Raw genomic sequence first — 7580 nt, 5'->3', positions numbered from 1 at the left:
GAGAGAGAGAGAGAGAGTTTCAGATGCTATAGGTTTGGGTTAAATGGGGCTGACCCTAGCCATGATTGGGCACACATGAATACACAACAGATGCACTAACACTGTAATGTGAGAGAAAAAGAGAGTTCTTCTCTGCTCCAAAATCTGTCTGTCTTAATGTCTGGTCATGGGCCTTAAATTTCCCTTGAGTTTCCCTCCAGTAAATTGAGAACGTTTTTCACCATTTTTGAGTCTCCTATTAAAACATGAACAGTCCTGGTAGGAGAAACGCCAGAATCATTATCCCTATTTAACACTCTGGCAGAATGTGGTGACTAGGGTGAGGTTTGGGGTCGATCCCAGGAAGCAGGAGGTATTAAAGGGGAGGGGGGCAGCCCCTAAGCATGCTCTCCTGGGTTAGCCACCTATGTGTGCCTGGGGGCCCAGGAGGGTGCATGGACAAAGAACTTACTTCTCACCTTCTCATCAACAGAGTTTGCTACTGTTTCAAAATCATCATCAAGTATTCTAAAAATTTCTCCTCAATAAACTTCCCTGAAAAAAAAATCACTTCGGTTCAACATTATTATTATTGTGCTATGCCCCCAGCACCCAAGAACTCACGTGGAAATCGGCCAGCTCCAATCATTTTGGTTTCCGCAGCTCTTTACATTTTGAGGGAAATTTCGACCTCTCTGTATTTGCTTTTTTTTTGAGGGAAATGCCAGTGCCCTGGAGAAGCTTTGCCAGGATAGAGTCCAGGCAGAATGCTGAAGATCCAGCCCTCAGAATATCTGGGCTGTAAGGAGCAGAGACTGAACTCAATCTGGGTTACGCACATGGGGACCGTGCTGGCCCCCATGACGGCCACGCCTCCGTGTGGTTTAAGCATCAGTCGTGGTTGGCTGCAGAGGTTCACACTGACCCCAGCACTTCATCTCTATTTCTCTGCAGTCCTTTCACCTCTGGCCTCCTTGCAGATTGGCTTCCCCCTTGGACAGTCCCTCCTAGGATAGCAAATGGTTTCATACTTGTTCAAAGTACAGAGGTCAGGAGATATCTTTCTCCCCGAAGCCCTGTGTGCATCCCGAGTGCAATGACTTGGGTCACGTGACCACTCCTGACCAATCGCTTTGGCCCTGCACTGATTGGCTTAGCCTAAGCTACGGGACCCATCCCCAGGGCTGGATTGGAGTTAGTCCCACTGGAACCACACTATTCCTTGAATGGAAACTGGGAGAGCTGGACAGGGGTGAAGGGGAAAAATAGAAGGATGCTGGGGTGGAGAGCCTGTCTAGGGTCAGACTGGCAGCCTTTCAATTCTAACTCTCCCCTGGCTGTTAAGTGGGCAGGTGACTTAAATCCTCTAATCCTCAGTCTTCTCATCTGAAAGTGCCAAGGTTAATAACACCAGCCTTATAGAAATACCGTGAGAATTAAATGAGAGGATGCGTGGATAGCATTTGGAGCAGTGCCAGGCATAAATGAAACATAAAAAAAGTGATGGTGCCTTAGTCCATTCTGGCTGCTATAACAAAAATACCACAGACTGGACGGCTTATAAACAGCAGACATTTATTTCTCACAGTTCTAGAGGCCAGGTTCTCACAGTCCAAGATGAAGGCTCCAGCAGATTCCATGTCTGATGAAGGCCTGCTCCTGGTTCACAGACAGCTGTTTTCTGGTGCATCCTTACATGGCAGAAGGGGCGAGGGAGTTTTCCCGGGTCCCCTTTATAAGGGCACTAATCACCTAATCACCCCCCCAGAGGCCCACCTCCTAATACCACCCCATCGGGGGTTGGGATTTCAACATATGAATTTGGGGGGGCACAACATTCAGTCCCTAGCAGGTAGATACTCATCTGTGGTGCTAAAGCCCGGTTCCCTGACTTTCCTCTCCTACCCTTCCTGCGTGATGGGGGCAGACAGTCTGGGCCCCACCCTCACCCACAAGCCCACATTCCTTTTTAAGTCCTGGAATTGTTCCTTGGCACCTTGATCTCTTCCAAGTGTAGCTAGTTTTATTAGACTTGGGAGAGGGCCTGTTCACTGAGCTACATGCTCCAACCACCAACCCTGCAAAGAATTTAAGGGAAACATTAGATACAAGCTTTTCCCCCAAAAGAAATATTATAACCAGGCCAAAAGGGCCTAGGTAGGAACACGTGTGTAACATTTAATTAAACTTGTTTCCTGCAAAAAAAGATACACATTCAAGAGAAGCAGAACTAAATGTAACATCTGCAAATTTGACAATTACGTCTGTCTTCCGAAAAAATAACCCAAAATAGCTAGTGAGAGAACAGAAAAGGCTACATCCTGATATTAACCCGGGCTTGGGAAGGAGGGAGAGTGTACCTCATCTCAGCGCTTCAGTCTCGGATTGAAAGCAGCTACGTTCTCCTCAGTCAGCAAAACAAGTTCCTCCAATTTCCCAGTCATTTTATCTGGCAAGCAGGGGCTCCTGAGGACCCAGAAAAGAGCTCTTTTGCAGCTAGTTTGTAAATAACTTCAGTTGTTCCATTTGGAACTGAAGCCTTCAGCTGCCTTCAAATGTGCCAGCCTGAATTTTTTTCTCCTCTAACCCAGCTTTCCTTGCAAATGTGTGACAAAACCAAATTCTTTCCTCCAATATCTTGGTCTCTTCCCTCCTGAGTAATTTATGCATCGATGTTGTTTCAGCTGAAAACAAGGCTTTCTTCCTCCAGCTGATATTGTTATGAATTCCCTGAAACCCAGCCAAGAATGGAAAGAAAGAAAACATCCATGCCGTGTATCATTTTATTGTGAGCTTCCCTCCTTTTCTTCTACACAGAAGTTGTGCAAAAAAAATTTGAGAAGGGGCCACAGAAATGATCAAAGGGGTAGGACAAGGTTTCCACATAAAGATAGACTGAAACAATGAAAATGTGTGAGGGTAGAAAGACATCCGAGCAGTCAGAACAACGACACTAATAATTGTGGACAAGCTAACAATGATTTGAGTATGTGCTGTGTGCGAGGCGTTGAGCTAGATACTTGACCTGCATCTCAATATCAACCCCAATAACCACCCATGGGTGGTAACGTGATGACCCACGTCCTAGGAAAGGAAGTTGTGGGTAGAGAAGGGAAGGAACTCGCCCCAGTATCCCCAGCCCACAAGCTCAGCAAGCTTGATTCAAATCTGTCTGATCCCAAGCCCAGGCTCTCCCTGGCTGCTGCTGCCTTGGCTATTGGAGACCTTACAATAAGGAGCACTGATGGGTTTAGCGGTGGGCTTACAGAATCAAAGTCAAGCAGCAAACAAACTAAATACTGAAGTAGGCAAAAAAAAAAAAAAAAAAAAAAAAAAAAAGGAGTTATATTAATTCATTAATGAGAGCATAACAAAAAAGAAATTTAAGACCATGATGCTTAAGGAGTATACCGAACCACTGAGTTTCATGAATTGGAGGAACTCCGCTATGTTCTTCACCAAAAAACCCTTTGATCACTCACTGTCAGACCCACCTGGATGGATGGACTGCGATAGGTGGCTTTTTCACTTTCTCTCTCCTCCCTCTCTTCCTCTTTCCTCCCTCCTATAAATATTTATTCAGCATCAACCTCTTTCTGGCCAGTGTATTAAACAGAACATAAAATATAGAAAATGAATAATATATAACATAATCCCTGTCCAAAATCAGCTTATATTTTTGGAAAAGGGAAGAAGGAACATATTGAAAATCTCTTGCGCTGGATAGCCCGTGGTCAACAACAAAAGAGAAGAATGAAACGTGCTTCATGGTTTCCTGGGGAAGGACGTGATTTGGCTATGTGGTGGAGGGAGACCATGAGCTGGACCTCCAAGGATGGATGAGACCTTGGAGGTCCTAGTACCCATGACAGGAGCAGTCCAGCAAGGTTCCCTGGCTGTCAACTTGGTGTTCCATTCCTGAGGACTGGGGCACACTGTATTTTTGCTACCATTAGGGAATGAACTCAATTTTAGACTAAATAAAGTGTATAATAAAAGAGAATTTCACCCAAGTGCATGCTTTTCTGTTAATAGTTGTGATCTCTGAAACTCAATGAATGAACAAGTGTTTATTGAGGCCGACTGTGGACCCAGGCCTCCTACAGCCAATCTAAGCCCATCCCCCTGCCAAAGAGTCCCCTTGTCACCCTCCTGAACAGTTCCTTCACACCCTTCCCTGTAAGAGGTGATTCTCTTTACCGGTTTACCGGGTGCATCCTCACCCTTTTCATATCTGACTCATGTCGTCTGAATCCCTTTAGGTGGTGGAAGGCGTGGGGCTGACCCAGTGGGTGAGGGTTCCATGAGTGTGGGACGGATGAAGGAAGGAGAGAGACAGGAGGCCAGGCTGAGAAGGGCGTCAGAGCAAGGAGGCAGCATGGAAACCCGAACAAACGCTGTGCTCTGGGAGCTGAGAGGGGCAGGAGGCAGGGGCGGGCGCAGCCGTTCTGAGGGTGGAGAGCAGGAGGTGCTCCCGGCAGCCAGCACAGGCAGGTTTGGTGCCGCGAGGCCTGGACAGGCGGAGCTGCCAGCTGCCCAGCACTCGGAGTCCTTCAGCTTTCCTTCCACTGTCACTCTTCAGAGCCTGACATAGTGCTCAAAAAAAAATAAATAACACTCATGAGCCGTAACTTTTACCAGAGCCAGGACCATGGTCTTTGTCACATCTTCTGTTTTAGTCCACTCCGGCTGCTATGACAGAAATACCATAGAAGAAGGAGCTTATAAACAATAGACATTTATTTCTCCCAGTTCTGGAGGCTGGAAGTCCAACGTGTGGGCAGCTTTGGTGTCTGGTGAGGGCCTGCCTCCTGGATCACAGACAGCCATGTCCTCCCACGGCAGGAGGAAGTGAGGGAGCGCTCTGGGGTCCCTTTTATAAAGGCACTAACCCCATTCGAGAGGGCTCCACCCTCAGGACCTAAGCTCCCCCAAAAGGCCCCACCTGCTAACACCATCACATTGGGGGGTAGGTTTCAACATATGAATTTTGAAGGGACACAGATATTCAGAGCACAGCACCTCCCTTCTATTTTTCCTTTTCCCACCTCATTTTTGGTAATGAAATGAAAGGAACTGAAAGACATCTTAACACAGAAACACTCCCTAGTGGTCCCTGGTGTCAAGTCCAACCTGACCTGTGTCTGCAGCTCTTAGTAATGACTCCTCCACCAGCCAGGGTGGCAAACATCACATCTAGAGTCATTTAGAAGAGAAAAGTGCTTGTCACTCTGACCTTGCTCCCCAGCCACAGCATTTCACAATGAGTCGGATTTGCCCACTGTTGCCTCCCAAGGGACCAAGCTATTGGCCTGTCCGTGCTGGGCTTTCTTCCTCCACATCCACACCCTGACGGCTGTCCATCAGCAGTTGTTTGTTTTTTGTTCAATTTTTAAATTGGATTTTATCGTTCAATATTTTATGTGTTTTGACTTCAGGATTTCACAGCCACATTCAGGCTTCCAGAATCTTGGAATCAGGGACAAGCCACCAAAGTCATCTCTGAGAGCCGGGGGCACCTGTTCTTGCTCTCAGGGAGCTTGTTCCCAGAGGCCTCTCAAGACTGGAGAGCAGCCCTAAAACATTAGTAATTAAAACTCAGCTCAACTTTGGCAGGAAACCAATCCTCACCTTAGCAAAGGACACGTGCCATCTCTTCTGGATATTTGTGGGGTGGAGGTGATGATGTTCACCTCGCCTTGAGGGTGAGCTCCTGGGTGTAGAGGTGGAGTGGAGAGGACAGCCTGGTGTCCCGGCGCCCAACCCAGCCCTCCAATGAGTGACAGAGCCACGAGGAGAGAGTAGCTGCAGCCAGGAGCGAGACAGGAGCTGACTTCATAGGGGATTCAGACAAACTCAGGGCACCTGTGGTATTTTGCAGGGCTCCCATGGCAACGTGGGACAGGGGCAAGAGGGTAGAACCCAGCATGGTTTGCTCCAAAAACCTGGGGAATGCAGCGCAGAGTGGGGAAGGAGAATCAGGCCTGAGCACGGGTGCCACGCTGTCCCCAAACACACACCACAGCGACACTCTGCTGTCACAGCGCCTCAAGAGCTTGGACGACAGCCCTGGTGGGAGGGTGCTGAAGAATGGAATGGGACTGAAAAGAACCGCTCTTGCGCTGACGTGAGATGCCCAGAAAAAACCAGCATAGAATGTGAGGAGAGTCTGGAGAGATTCTGTAATAAGCAAGTGGGGCAATAAGTCAGTGATATTTAATTAAGTCATTGTTCTTAGAGTGTCTTCATGTGAACCCACAGACTGACACATAAGAAATTCTAATTTTGCTGGTGAGCAGGATTTCCCTCCCCTAGAGCGACCAGATTGGGAATCTCATTTCCTTACCAAGTGCTTCCACCCCACTCCTTCTGTTTCCCCACTGACATCTGGAAGTCCATTTGGGCCCCTGTGTAACCTCCACACTGTCCCCATATGATTGTTCTTCCCTCTGCTCAAAGACAGACAGGATGTATTGCGCCTGCTGTCAATAGACTCCCTTCCTCACCATCCTCCTGACAATAAGCATTAGAACCTATTGTCTGTTTCTACTCTGGACTGAAGCCACCCCTTAAGCCTCGTAGCAGATCCATTTACCTACCTCCCAAACTACATTTGTGGTGGGGTCAAGAGGAGAAAACACTCCAACTCAGGGTAAATTACAAAGTATTAGACATTTATGTATATGAATGAACAAGAATGAAATTGGTAGAGCAACTTGTCCGAGTTGCACAGACAGTATTTATAACTAACTTTATTAGCCAACTGCTTAGAGCTTTACTGTGCCGCTTCTTCACCAGGTTCCACAGAAACCAGGTGTGGTCTCAGCTTCAGGGGCATGAGCCAGAAGCCGTATGGTGAAGGCTCAGACTAGCAAGTTAACTGGGAGGTAGTAATTTAGCTAATGAGATGTGAATACAGTTAGAGTTGCCGTGGGCCAGTCTCTAAGTGTATAACAAGGACTCCTTGGGCAGCCTTCCAACATGTAGAATAGGCTTTATTTCAAAGAAACAAATGCCTTGTCACACAACAAGACCAAATGCTATGCTCAGGACTACCACCAGGATAGATGGCACCTTTGTGTGAATTAGAAAAAGGTGCCCCCTCTGGATGAAACCAGAATCAGTGGCATATTATTTGGCAAGAAGATGACACCATTGTGCCAAGCAAAGTGGTACCTGTCCTCTGGGTAGGCATAGACTCATGCCCAGACACATAGCTTGGTATGTGGGCACATGCTGGATTTCAGTCCCCAATCTCCCCTTGTGCAGTCCATAACCTACACAACTTTACCCAGTGGCCAAGGCCAAGCTTTGGAATCTTCTCCTGCCACCTGGCACATGTTGAAGAAAGCAAGCTAAGTAAAGGGAACATTCTGCCTCAAGAAGACATTGGTCTCTGCCTGGTGATTGATGGTCCTTGATCTCATCATCACCCCACCCTACCCGAGTGCCCCCTTGCCACTACCAACCAACGAAATTTAGTATAGAGGTGTCCTAGCTCAAATTGTTCAGGAAGCAAAACTGCTAAGTGAAACAAACACATCGGCCTCCCTCTAATCTTGCTTGTTCCCTGTCATTTTTCATATCAGCTTGGAACTTAG

Source organism: Equus quagga, chromosome 15, assembly GCF_021613505.1.
Source record: "Equus quagga isolate Etosha38 chromosome 15, UCLA_HA_Equagga_1.0, whole genome shotgun sequence".
In the NCBI taxonomy this organism is placed as follows: domain Eukaryota; kingdom Metazoa; phylum Chordata; class Mammalia; order Perissodactyla; family Equidae; genus Equus; species Equus quagga.
Note: the sequence above shows the minus strand (reverse complement) of the source record.